The following is a 14,334-nucleotide window of genomic DNA, read 5'->3' as shown; positions in this document are numbered from 1 at the left end:
CAAAGTGCCCCTGCTACTACTAAGACACAAATTTGTATGTGTATATATATATATATATATATATATATATATATATATATATTTAATATACATATGTGTACATATATATGTAAATTTATTCTATACATATCCTATTTATCAATTCTTTCTCTGAATGCAGATAGTATCTTCCTTCATTGGTCCTATGTAGTTAATTTGGATATTTATAATAGTCAAAATTATTTATTCACTCAAAGTTGTTCATAAAACAATATTGTTGTATATAATGTTCTTTTGGTCCTACTCATTTCACTCTTTATTATTTGGTAAAGATTATTGGGGAAACTGGAAAATGGTCAGGTAGGAATTGGGCATAGACAAATTATTTTACACAATTTACTAAGATAATATTTTTTCCCTAAGGCAATTGAGGTTAAGTGACTTGCCCAGGGTCATACAGCTAGGAAGTGTTAAGTGGCTAAGATACTATTTAAAATAAAACCTATATATAAAGAGAGATATTGCAAGAACTTTGATGAATACGAAATACATTGCCTATTATACTTAAATTTAGGTGAACAATTTATGAATAAACAAGAGAGAGAGAGCAGTATGGGGTGTAAAATAAATAATTTTGATTATATTAAATTTATAAGGTTTTCAACAAATAAATGTAGCTGAGATCAGAAGAAAAACAAAAATTGGGGAAAATTTGTAGACAATTTCTCAGATAAAGATCTAATCTAAAATATATAAAGAACTTTTTGAAATCTGTTTTCTTTCATTTGAGTCCTTCTTTTCATAAACAAGCATTTTCCTTCTTCAGTTTTTCCTGAAGTTCTCCCAAATTTCTCCTCCACAAATTCAAAAGCTGTCTTTCAGAAATCTTTATCTTTTTCTTCATCTCAAGCCCTCCTTAGGTATCTGCATTGTAGTAGGTATTATATATGGTATCTCATTTGATCCTCAAAACAACTCTGAAAAATAGGTGCTATCATTTATTATCCCCACTTTACAGAGGAGAAAATTGAATGGCAGAGAGGTTAAAAGACTTGCCCAAAATCACACTGGTGTCTGAAGCAGATCTCAAGTTCAGATTTTCCCAAACTCAGCACTCTATGCAGTGCTCATTTAGTTTTTCCTCTAGGAAATAACAATTATTAAATTTGTTTCTCTTTCTTAGTACAGTAGGTTGTATGCAACAGGTACTTAAATACTTGAAGAAGGAAGGGCAGAAAGAAGGAAGGAAGGGAGGAAGGAAGGAAGGAAGGAAGGAAGGAAGGAAGGAAGGAAGGAAGGAAGGAAGGAAGAAAGGAAGGAGGGGAGGAAGGAAAGAAAGAAACAAAGAAGGGAGGGAAGGAAGGAGGGAGGGAGAGAGAGAGAGAGAGAGAGAGAGAGAGAGAGAGAGAGAGAGAGAAGGAGGAAGGAAAGGAAGAAGGAGGGAGGAGCATTGCTGCATTGCCTAGTTGGAACTGGCCAATTGGATCCCTAATGGGTCAGGTACAACTTCTCACAGATTGTTCTTTGTCCTTTGTTCTCTTGCCAGGGATATATACATTGATAATGAGATTGACACATGCATTGTCAAACCTAGCTCAGTGTTTAGGAGGAGTTGAAGGAAAGTGTGGGAGAGGAGAGGTATTAAATTGATTACCAAAGTGGAGGTCTACAGAGCCATTGTGCCTTATTGTTGTATGCCAGTGAAACCTGGATAGTGTACCAGCACCATACCCGGAAACTGAATTGCTTCCATTTGAATTGCCTTAGGAAGATTCTGAAAATCACCTGGCAGGATAAGATACTGGATACTTAGTTCCTTACTTGAACTAAACTTCTAGGAATTCCAGCTCTTCTGCATTGGACTGGCCATATTGTTTGAATTCTGAATTGGACTGGCTAGTTGAATACACTGGCCAAAAAGATTATTTTATTGAGAATTCACACATGGCAAGCATTCACAAGGTAGTCAGAAAAAGTGATACAAGACATTAAGGTCTCTCTTAAGAACTTTACAATTGATTTATGACTTGAGAGACACTGGCACAGTATTGCTCAACATAGTGTACCTTCATCAGAGAAGGTGCTATATTCTATGAACCAAGCAGAATTGAATTAGCAAAGATGAAATGTGAGATGTGTAAAGCTAGAGAATCCACCCTGTGTTCATAGGGACTATTTATGTCCAACCTGTGACAGATCATTCCAAGATCATATTGGTCTGATCAACCACGGTCAGACATACTGTAACTTGACTCTAACATAGTGATGTCCTCTTCAAGAATGAAGGACAACAGTCATCTTGCCTCTTAGAAAGAAAGACATTTAGAGGAGTTTGGTACTCCACTCTCCTGTTCTTTAAGGAGAGGAAAGAGGAAACTGAAGGAGGTGGAGTCAATCAAGGCTTGAGTTAAGAGCATGGTGCTGTTTAATAACTTGTAGTGTCGAGGAAAATTTTTTCTAAAAAAGATTATGTATGACATATGTCTAGGGTCATTGCCAAGAGGTTTTAACAAAGAAATAGTAGGCTAAAGCAATTATTCTCAGACTCTTGGAGATCTTATGTCATTAGGATTACTACCATTTAGCAAAAACAATAATAATAACAACAAAACCCCCAGAACAATTATTTATTACTGTAATGTAATATTTTAATGTAAATGTGAATGTGAACTTTGAAGCTGTATATAAATGTGAACTCATTTTTGTAGAATATATATTATATAATAAAAACAGAGACAAAGAGAGAGAAAGACAAACACACACAGAGGAAAAAGAGAGAGAGAGAGAGAGAGAGAGAGAGAGAGAGAGAGAGAGAGAGAGAGGATAAACAAGACTATTTATGGGTACTCTATTTGTACATTTATTCTATAAAAAGTGTAGAAATTCAAGTTCACAGAAATGGAAGACATCTTGTCCCAGATGTGCCAAAAATTATGTGAACTTGGGGAACCAATCTCTCTAATAATACATAATAAATAATAATCTCTCTAGTTTATTAATTCTCTTTTAGTTTACTCTCCTAAATTTCATAAAATAATTTCCAAAATCTTATGCAAAGTTGAGAATATGTACCTTTCTTTTTTCATTAAAGAGTTAAGGGAGTATGAGAATGGAACGTCATATGTGATATTAGAGGCATTTGGTGTGTAGATCAATTTTGCTAAACATTTCTTTTTAAATCTTTGTTATGAGCAGGATTCTTAAACTGAACTCTTTAAATTTATTTTAATTGATAGATATTTCAATATAGTTGGGTTTTTTGTAATTCTATTTTAGTCTTTAAAAACATTATTATGAGAAGAGGCCAATAGATTTGATCATACTGGCAAGGAAGTACATGGCATTAAAAAATTAAGAATGTTTTGTATAAGGGAAGGTTTATTGATGGTAAGCTCCCCTTATTAGGGGTATGTATATTTGGAAACAAATACAATAGTAAAAATGGGAAAGATCATTGAAATGAAAAAAGGAAATAGTCTTTCCCAACTCTAAAATCTTGAAGTAGAATTTGAGGTTGTTGCCAAGACTCCTGGGAAGCTAATTTTAGGCATGGTGGGGAATGCAAAATGGACTCTACACCAAAATACTAGGGGGAAGATATTTTTTTTTTTAATATGAGAGCTCATCTGGATCTGAGAGAATCAGCAAATGTACCCTGAGTGTATGATAGAAAGGTAATTGGAGAGCACCGGGGTAGTAGTATATCCTTGATGTGGCGTTTACCCAGCCTACTTTCCTGAGGCATCTTTCCACCTTTGAGCAGTTTCTCTTAAACAATCATGTCAAGGAAGACTTGTTCAAAATTTCATGGGCCACTAGAGGGCTCAAGAAGGACAATGCTATGGGTTGCCCTCTAAAGGTGTTATGAGAGAATAGCTTTGAGGTATCAATGGAAAATCAGAAACTACTCAGAAAGCTAGGAACTCAAAATATTGGTAAAAGCTATCTAAGGAGGGAAGAAAGATCTTAGAAATATCCACATACCAATAAAAGGCTAATGAGGGTCCAGACAAGGCACTGAGCTAAGAAATTCTTCTCTACAGTGGAAGTAATAATAATGAAAATGATATAAATATCATTTCAGTTATAACAGTTTTAGAAACTCTGTATATATTATCTTATTTGAAGCAACAGCCTTCTCTATTTATTTTCATTGATTTAGGAGTAGAGAACAATAATTTCATGCCTGCTGACTTTGGAGGGTCTGGAGTTTGAAACATCTACCTTGAACTCTGAACTCTCATCAAATCCACAGATTCCTGGGAGGAGGGGTCATGGGGGAGACTCAGCAACAAGGATTAAATTTACAACTTAATTATGATTGATAGTTAAAAGTTGGACTGTCATTTTAGCTCCCATTCCTTACTCTTCCCTAATAGGAACTAGCAGATGGGTCTTATCAAGACCTTGAAGGATTTGGCATTTTCCTAGGGAGAATGGCAAAATTTGCTTGTAATGCTGTAGCACTTGGGCTGACTCTTTGTGTGGCCTTGAGTTTTAGGTATACCTCAGCAGCAGGCAAAAAGAAAATCCCACTTCATCAGGGCCCAACTAGACACCTGGTAAAGCCCATTTGTCAGGAAACAACATCCCTCTACAAATGCACAACTCCACTATAATCCTTGACTGCATACTAGAAATATTTTATAAAATAGCAAACAGAGATGTTTCAGCCTCTCAAGCCCTGGAAGTCACATGCCTTAGGCTTTATATGAAAAATGAGGTAAGGAAAATGAGAAAGGCCCTAATTCTGCTTTTATTTTTTCAATTTTAAACTCTATCAAATACCATCGTTATGCTATTTTAGTGTGTCCAACAAAAGAGTGATACCCAGAAAGTCATGTTTAAAACATTTTAAAATGAAGGGACTTATTCCAGATGATTGATTTGTTGATTATTCATGATAGTTTTTTGAGATGAAGGGACCAATACCTGTCATGCTGCCTACATTTTTTTTTCACCTTGGCTTAAACAAAGAATTAATTAATTACTTAGGGTTTTATTAAATAACAGGATTACAAAAATCTTAGAATTGGGAAAGCTCTCACTGGTCATGTAGCTCCTATTCAAAGCCAAATTGACCTATTATTGGCATATTTGGTTGTAAAGCAAGGGATTGATTTTTTTTAATCTTCTGGGTTTTTTTCCTGTTTTAGACCTGTGTTTGAGTCTTGGTTTTGACTCTAGCTATGTGAATATGAACGGTTCCTTTGGTTAGTGACCTAGCATTTATGTAGAGCTTAAAGGTTTGCAAAGCTCTTTACATAGCTATATATATATATGTGTGTGTGTGTGTATACATATACATATATATATGTATATGTATACACACACACACACATATATATATATATATATATATATATATATATATATGTATATGTATACACACACACACACACCCCTCATTTGATGATCCTGGTCACAACCATGTAAATTTCTGCTGTTATTATTTTCATTTTACAGATAGGGAAACTGAGGCTGGGACAAATTAAATAGTTTATTCAAGCTCCCACAGTTACTAAGCATCTGAGGAAGGATTTGAACTCAGTTCTTCCTGATTCCACATCTAGCAATCTATTCATTGGGATCTCTCTCTCTCTCTTTCTCTCTCTCTCTCTCTCTCTCTCTCTCTCCCTTCCTTCCCCCTTTTCTTTCTCCTTTCCTAGAAGACCTCAAGTGGGAGAGAGGTAATATCTTCAAAAATGATCCAGTTCCCCTTTATGGTCTCACAGAACGTTTTTATTATGCAAGTCCAAACAAATTTGTCTCTTCACAATTAACAGATATGGTATATGAATTAAGTCTGAAAAATTAAATTAATATTCACCTGATCCATTCCATGCCCACTGAATGCTTGCAAATTAAGTCCATGTCAAGGCATTAGTCTCAGCAAACTAGTAAATGTTTTCAAATTAAAGTGAGACTCTTAGAAATAACTTTAGTTTTACCACATGAATTGGAGATGAATCTCAGGGGAAAGGACTTTGAAATGAGAAGGCATCCCTTGGGTGCCTATTGGTCTTCCATTTTACAACCTATTTACTCAGTTTCTAACGGTACAAATTGTCCACCAGCATCAGGCAGTTGAGCTGCCTGAGGGAGTCTTAACAGACCCCCTGCTGATGTGCAGCTCTGTTTTCTACTCAGCTGTCCTATCCAACAGCCTCAAATCTAAAGTTACAGGACAGTTTCTAACTTTGTGCCTGTCCCAATGCATCAGGACAGAAGCACATGATTCATAATTTATGAGGACACGCATAGAGCTGTCACTTGCAAGGCAGGTGTTGAGAAATTGGCATGCAGCCCAAGCAAAGAAAAGAAACTCTGACCTCACTCTGAAATAATGGTGGCTAACATGGTCACAGGATAGAAAGCATTGACATAAGTGGACTTTAAAAATAAAGCAATAGGTCATCTTGCTGAATTTGCTCCCTCCTTTCATACAAAGAAGGCAAATAGCACCAGGATTTCAGTAATCCACAGAAAAGAAAAGCTGAGGAGATCTAATATTGATCCTTGGGTTTTTATGTCACTATAAACATACATATACATATAGATTTAATTAGGTTATATTTCTTCTCATAATGCTTTACCAATTTATTTAGTCCAGACCTGTAAATTTATTATTATAAAGATTTTTTATGTAGAAACTCCCTCTCTACTGAGCAGAATAAACGTCACTTATCTGTAAGTCATGGTGTTAAAAAACCTGCCTGGGATTCTGGGAGGTTAAATAATTTGTTAAGGATAATATAGGGGCAGCTATTTGGGCTGTGAGTAGAACACTGAAGGGCTTGAGTTCAAATGTAACCTCAAATACTTGATGCTGAAAAGAAATGGTAATATGATTAATATGTGTCAGAGGCAGGATTTGAAGTCAGACATGACTGATTTCAAGACCAGTCCTTTATCCATTATCACATTGTGCTTTTTGCTGCCAGCACCAATTTTGAAACTTTAAGAGAAGCTTTAAGAAATTCAGAGATTTCTGTAAGATGCCCAAAATAGTGAGCTCACTAAAAGAAAAGCAACACTAAAATGGAAACCAAATTAAATTAATTCAACAGTAATACAGCAAGGGAGTGTAAAAAGTCATTCAGCTTACCAACTCATTTCCAAACTGACTGAAATCTGAGCCAATATATTTGTTATTTAATATTTTCCATGTCAGTTAAGCTATTTTGTCCTAGTTGCAACTTGATTCACATTCCATTTTATTTTAATGTTCCAGAAGCTAATACAGTGGAACTTCATTTAAAATGGATTTGAATAGAGCAAAACTCTGTTTATAAACAAAAATAAAGCAAAAATTCTCAAAACATCCCTAGCATTGGATAAGGCGCACGTTGCAACCCTGGCTAGCAGGAATCTCAGCCAGAAAGTAATCTGAGCTGTGAGAACCAATGACATCATGATCAAAAGTCTCCAGGATTTTAAAAATATTGCTTGCTGATAGGCAGCTCATTTTCCCTCTCTAGAGCTAAGGAGAGAGTTTGCTGTCTCCAACTATTAATTTAACGGCCTTTCAGCCATTTGAAACCCACAAGGTACATTCAGATAAAAGTAATAGATATTAAGGAGTCACAGTTTGGAGGGTTTTGTTATGAGGAAAGGTCAAAATTTAGATTGTTTTTGTTATTTTTCATTATTGTGAAACCTATAGGTGTTCAGGCTTTTACAAATTTGATTGTTTTCCACAACTTTTGAAATCCTATTTCCATGCACTTTTTACACACATAAATCATTGATCAAGGTCTTCTTAATGAGGGATTCAGCTAGTTGAGTCTGAGGCTTTCCTGCCTCTGACTTATACAGCCAAAAACATGAAGGTGTAAAGGACACTGAGATGTGCCATGTCCTTATTAAGAAGAGACTGAACAGCCCAAAAGAAACTTTTTTGGCTCCCAGCCTGGAAAAACTCCTGACAGAAAATCTGCCTGGTACACTTGGCATTAGCCCACAAGATCCAATGAAGTGCCAAAGGAGAATGGCATAATATGGGAGAAAAGCCCTGCTGCATGATGGAAGAATTACATCTAGACAGCCAGAGTACAGGACAAAGGAGAAAAGTCATTTAAACTAAATTGTGAAAAAAAAATTGTTATAATTTTTAGGGAGAGAAAAGTGAATGATATCAATACTATGGAATAGTACTAGAGGAAAGAAAATTGGATTCAATTTTTTTCTTTAATACTATCTACATGGTTGGAGGCAAATTACTTCATGTCTATGAGCCTTAGATTCTTCGTAAAACAAATTTAGAAATGGGAACTAGAGTCTGAGGGGCAGCTTGTGATTTTAACGGTCTTGGGCAAATCACTTAATATCCTCATTTGTAAAATGAAGGTATGGTAATACAGCTAATTCCCACATAGTAGAATGAATAAATGACATGGTCATATGTATTCAAATTCACACTATTCAAAACTATAATTATATAAAAATTTTGTTGGCATTGTTTACTCCTGTTCTTTGTGATCTTATTTGGGGTTTTCTTGGCAAAGATACTGGAGTAGTTTTGCTATTTTCTTCTCCAGCTTATTTTACAGATGAGGAAACTGAGGCAAACAGGGTTAAGTAACTTGCCCAGGGTCAGACAGCAAGTAAGTGTCTGAGGCTGGATTTGAACTCAAGTCTTCCTGACTCCAGACCCAGCATTCTGTCCACTGATAGCTGCCCACCAGTATCTAAAGTATAGTAAATTATTTGTTTCAGCCTAATGTAAATATGCAATGAAAATTTGAATAATGCAACAACTAGTGGTTCTTGAGTTAGAGACCCTGGGTTCAATTTCCATATCTTATTCTTGTTACTTATATGATATTGGACAAGTCACTAAATCTCCAAGGGCTTGTACTACTCACCTGTAGTACAAGAATGCAGAAGTAAGTGGCTTCTGAAGTTCCTTCCAGTCCTAAATCTAAAATCCTATATTACATGATAGTGACTAGAAAGGGCATTGTGGTGGGTATAAGTAAAAGAGCAAAGGATGAGTAAACTTTTATATCACCATCCTTCTATATATTTGTTTTTTAAATAACAAAATGTCTCTAGGTAAAGTTCCAATTTATGCACCTCTGCAAATTAGAAATAGGGGAACTGGAAAGGAAATAGAGCCTAAAAATGCTAACAGTGCCTCAAAGTTCCCTAACACAACAGTTGTCCTTGACCATGTGTTCTAAATGTCCATCATAGATGGTCAATTTAGTCATTTAGTAGTTGGTGAGTCCATGAACTATACCAATGACTGATGTTAGCAATATTGGCGATCAGTGGACATTACAGACAATGCATGAACCGACATTCTGGTGGGAGAGAACAGGAAAGTAGGCATCAGAGGAATAATTCATAGGATCATAGTATCAGAGGATTATAGAAGCCAGATTGTTTCCGATTTCATCACTTAATTGAAATTCCTTTCTCCAGGATTTTCAGTGAACTGCTAAATCCAATGATATTTATATGGTTCTCATGCTCTTGACCTTTTTATAGTATTTGACATTACTGAATTTAATACTTTCTCCTCGTTGATACTTACTTCTGTGCTCTCTCCTGTTTTTCTCCTGCATATTTGATTACTCCTCCTCAGTCTCCTTTGTTGAATCATGATCCATTTCCCACCTGGTAGAATTAGACATTCCCAAAGGTTTTTAAGCTTTCTTATCTTTTTTTTCCTTTCTATTCTCTTTCTGTCTTCTTCTCTCTCCCCCTACCTTTTTTCTCTCTCCCTCTTTCTTCCTTTCCCCCTCTCCCTCCCCTCTTCTCTCTCTCTCTCTCTCTCTCTCTCTCTCTCTCTCTCTCTCTCTCTCTCTCTCTTTCTCCCTTCTCTCCCCTCTCTGTCTTTCTGTCTGTCTCTATCTGTCTCTCTGTGTCTCTTCTTCCCCCCTTTTCTCTCTTTCTCCTTCTCTCTCTTTCTCTCTCTCTCCCTCTCCTCTCTCTGTCTGATTTTATCAGTTTCTTTTTTCTTGTATAATCTATGTCTAGAGGATTTTCAGACACAAAGACATATGAGTATACACATATGTATTTGTTTTTTCACAGATATATCCCTAAACTATCTCCTGAGCTCCAGTTTCATAACATCATTTGCCTTTGAATATCTCTAATCAGTTTTGCAACATATCCAAAATTTAATCCTTATCTTCTCCCCATACTTAACCTTCTTCCAAATTTCCTATGTCTCTCCAGGTCATTAGGGTCTTTCTATTATCAAGGAGCTATGTGCTTTAATGGATGGAGTGCTGAACTTGAAGTGAGGAAAACTTGAGTTCAAATGCAGTCCAAGATACTTAAGGTCACTTAATCTATGATCCCAGCAAGCCACTTTACTGAAGCAAACTCCTTTGTCTCAGTTTCTTCAAATGTAAAAGTGAAACAATAATGGCATGCACTTCTCAGGTGAGAGAAATGATCATGAGAAATTATTTGAGAAGATACAGAGTTTCCCTCTCTTTTTTCTGAAGTTCTCATTTCAAAAGTTCACTCTCTGAAGGACATTGCTACTAATGATGAGATGGGATTAACTTTCTTAACAATCTTGTTCAGAATCTGTTCAAGAAGTCATTGTGCTCTACTCAGGTTTGGGTAGGAATAAATTCTTTGAATAGATTACCCAAGGCTGGGGACTTGCTTAGAAATAAATGACATAATCAAAATTTATTAGAATAAGTCCAGCCCCTGATTATAATATTCATTCTCTAATTAATTGTTAACTAATCAGAGTTGAATGTCACCCTCAGGAACACCCTTCTTCCAATAACATGTAAGTGATCCTGTTGCCATGACACCCTTAGGCATTTGAGAATGCCGCTGTTCTCTTTTTATTAGAATGCTCACATTATTAATAAAATGACTACTTATCAAGAAATTATGTCTCTTAAACTTTTTAAATGCCACACGAGATTGTTGACATATTAATACAGTGCTTAGCACATTGCCTGGTACATAGAAGGTACTTCATGATTTCCTTCCTATTTACCTATGATCACAACCTTGACATTATCTGTTACCTTCTCTTTTCCCTAATTCTTATGTTTAAACTGTTGCCAATTCTTGTTCAGGATCTCTATAACACATCTTGAAACTTTCCCCTTCTTTCTACTCATATGGTCAAGTAATTCCATGACTCAAACTTTATCACTTCTTTCCTGAACTAATGTAACAACCTCTAATTCCTAAGGATTCCCATTTTCCAGTCTCTTCCCTCTAGAATCTATCTTCCATGAGCTGCCAAAATAATGTGTCTAAAACTTATATGAATTGATGCAGAATGAGAAAAGTGGAACCAGAAAAATAACATACACAAAGACAGTAGAATTGGACAGAACCATAAAATAAAACTGAATATCATAAAATTATAAGGACCATATTTGGCCTCAGAAAAAAAATAAGTAAATTTCAGCTCTCTCCTTCATCAAAAATATGTGAGATAATAGTTTAGGACTATTATATATGCTTTCAAAACAGTCAGTATTTTGTTAGTTTTGCTGAGCTTTTTTCCTCACTTTGGTTATGAAGGAACATTTATTGGAGGAGAGAATACTTGAAAATCAATAATATATAAAAGTAAAAGGCATTAACAAAATTTTAGAAACTAAATATGCTAAAGCATAAACTTGACCATGTCAGCTCCTGTCTCTAGATCTTCAGCAACTTCTTTTTGTCTTTAAGAAAAAATATGAACTCCTTAACTTGGAATTTAAGTGATGCAGTTTCATAGTCTGACTTCATCCTATTTTTCAAGATTATTGCATATGATTTTCCTCCTCTCATTCTACATTCCAGATAGACTGTCCTACTTGCTGTTCTCTAAATTCAGGACTTCAGCTCCTTAACTACATGTTTTTTCACAAGGTTTTTCTCATGCCTAGAATATACTCTCCTCTCACTCCTACCTTTTGGAATCCTTGGATTCTATCAAGGTTCATTTGCCATCAAACCCTAGCCATGCACCATTATTAATGTTCTCTTCATATCAAATAATCATATATAGGATTCTTTGTTTTCATGTTGAATTGTCCTAGTACAGTATAAGCTCCTTGTCTAAAGAGACTTAAAAAAATTATTTTGTTTCACCAGAACATAGCTCAGCAGCTTCCACATATCAAGCAACTTTTTACAATCCTTATTAAATTAAATTGGATTAGGTTGCCAGACATATACTCCTCTGTTAAAGTGTTATCATATCCTGGACATTATCCAAATGAAAGAACCTTTTGACAGTTCCATGTACTGAGCTATATTTCTCTGCCCTTCATCTTATAAGATGCAAAATTGCTTTACTTAGTATCTTTCAAATGGAAGCTTCATGCGATGTCAGGTTATTTTCCTTCTTCTCCTCTTCTTCCTCCTCTTCTTCCTTTTCCTCCTCAAGATAACCACCAGCAGCCACCACACAAAAAGCATTCCTTTTTTAAAATTTTATTTAATAGCCTTTTATTTACAGGTTATATGTATGGGTAACTTTACAGTATTAACAATTGCCAAACCTCTTGTTCCAATTTTTCACCTCTTACACCCCACCCCCTCCCCCAGATGGCAGGATGACCAGTAGATGTTAAATATATTAAAATATAAATTAGATACACAATAAGTATACATGACCAAACCGTTATTTTTCTGTACAAAAAGAATCAGACTCTGAAATATTGTACAATTAGCTTGTGAAGGAAATCAAAAAATGCAGGTGGGCATAAATATAGGGATTGGGAATTCAATGTAATGGTTTTAGTCATCTCCCAGAGTTCTTTCTCTGGGCGTAGCTGGTTCAGTTCATTACTGCTCCATTGGAAATAATTTGGTTGATCTCATTGCTGAGGATGGCCAGGTCCATCAGAACTGGTCATCATATAGTATTGTTGTTGAAGTATATAATGATCTCCTGGTCCTGCTCATTTCACTCAGCATCAGTTCGTGTAAGTCTCTCCAGGCCTTTCTGAAATCATCCTGCTGGTCATTTCTTACAGAACAATAATATTCCATAATATTCATATACCACAATTTATTCAGCCATTCTCCAACTGATGGACATCCATTCAGTTTCCAGTTTTTAGCCACTACAAAAAGGGCTGCCACAAACATTCGTGCACATACAGGTCCCTTTCCCGTCTTTAGTATCTCTTTGGGATATAAGCCCAGTAGTAACACTGTTGGATCAAAGGGTATGCACAGTTTGATAACTTTACAAAAAGCATTCCTTATACACTTAAGTTTTCTGCAATACAGAACAACTGAAATTATTCCAAATTCCCTTCTTTAGAGGATATAGAATTATATTATAAAGTTATTATCACATTACATTTGCCAATTCAGTTTTTTGCTATGCCAAAGTAACCTACATTTAAAGGGGAAAAAAGACCTTATGTGGACATGTCAACAGATGAGTTGATATATAAAAATATAACAAAAGGAGGCATTTACAATGAGCTTTACAGATATTATCTTATTTGGACCTACAATAGTCTTGTGCTCAGGAAGTTAAATGTTTTTCCTGTAATCATACTGTTAGAAGCATACATTTTAGAGGCAAGATTAAATGATAGCAATAGATAGTTGTAGAATGTAGCTTTACATATATTATTTCATCTATGCCTCACAACAACTCAATTCAGAGATTTGTAACTTACCTATGATCTCATAGCTTGTAAATTTGAGGCAGGATTAAAATGAAGATTGACTTGATTCCAAATACAGTATTCCATTATAACATACTTACATATTTCCTTTTAGCTCAGGAAAAAGAGAAGCTCCCCCCTCCCCAAATGTCTTTTATTATGAATTTACAGCATCCTTTACTCTGACATCTTCAACTTCAATGAGCACCAGCACCTATGGATTAGATTTAATTAGACCTATTTTTCTCAGTTGAATCAGTATTTTACTATTTCAACTATGTAATCTAAAAAAGGAAGAAAATGATGAAATATACAGTTTTTGAAAAAATTGGGAAGACTTGTGCGAATCAATACAAAATAAAGAGAATGATTTGCTGAGGGGTTAGCCAACTGTTAAGTGGGCTCCTGATTCCTTCAGACAATTTTTACGATACCTTAGTAGGTCATTCAATATACCTTTATGAAGCATGTACTTAATTCTAAGTATTGTTCTAAGAGTTGGAAGACATGTAAAGTTTAGATAAGACAATATCCCTTCCTTTACAGAATTCCCTCTAAGAATTATGAAGGCATTCATAGAAACAATTAAGAGAGCATAGATAGTCCAGAAAATGTAAGAAGCATTGCAGGTAATAAAACAAACAAACAAGCTTTCATTTATTTATGTGTTTATTTTGTGCAATTTATTAATTGAAATTAATTATTTCTTCTTTGCAACATTCTGGTATGTCTGGGATAA

The sequence above is a fragment of the Sarcophilus harrisii genome, chromosome 4, assembly GCF_902635505.1.
Source record: "Sarcophilus harrisii chromosome 4, mSarHar1.11, whole genome shotgun sequence".
Taxonomy (NCBI): Eukaryota; Metazoa; Chordata; class Mammalia; order Dasyuromorphia; family Dasyuridae; genus Sarcophilus; species Sarcophilus harrisii.
This window is presented reverse-complemented; position numbering follows the sequence as displayed.